Raw genomic sequence first — 753 nt, forward strand, 5'->3', positions numbered from 1 at the left:
AGAGTTCCAGGTTAAAACCAGGTATAGTGGAGAGTGACAGAGTTCCAGGTTAAACCAGGTATAGTGGAGAGTGACAGAGTTCCAGGTTAAACCAGGTAGAGTGGAGAGTGACAGAGTTCCAGGTTAAACCAGGTATAGTGGAGAGTGACAGAGTTCCAGGTTAAACCAGGTATAGTGGAGAGTGACAGAGTTCCAGGTTAAACCAGGTAGAGTGGAGAGTGACAGAGTTCCAGGTTAAACCAGGTATAGTGGAGAGTGACAGAGTTCCAGGTTAAAACCAGGTATAGTGGAGAGTGACAGAGTTCCAGGTTAAAACCAGGTATAGTGGAGAGTGACAGAGTTCCAGGTTAAACCAGGTATAGTGGAGAGTGACAGAGTTCCAGGTTAAACCAGGTATAGTGGAGAGTGACAGAGTTCCAGGTTAAACCAGGTATAGTGGAGAGTGACAGAGTTCCAGGTTAAAACCAGGTAGAGTGGAGAGTGACAGAGTTCCAGGTTAAAACCAGGTATAGTGGAGAGTGACAGAGTTCCAGGTTAAACCAGGTATAGTGGAGAGTGACAGAGTTCCAGGTTAAACCAGGTATAGTGGAGAGTGACAGAGTTCCAGGTTAAAACCAGGTAGAGTGGAGAGTGACAGAGTTCCAGGTTAAACCAGGTATAGTGGAGAGTGACAGAGTTCCAGGTTAAACCAGGTATAGTGGAGAGTGACAGAGTTCCAGGTTAAAACCAGGTATAGTGGAGAGTGACAGAGTT

This window comes from Salmo salar, unplaced genomic scaffold (assembly GCF_905237065.1).
Source record: "Salmo salar unplaced genomic scaffold, Ssal_v3.1, whole genome shotgun sequence".
In the NCBI taxonomy this organism is placed as follows: Eukaryota; Metazoa; Chordata; class Actinopteri; order Salmoniformes; family Salmonidae; genus Salmo; species Salmo salar.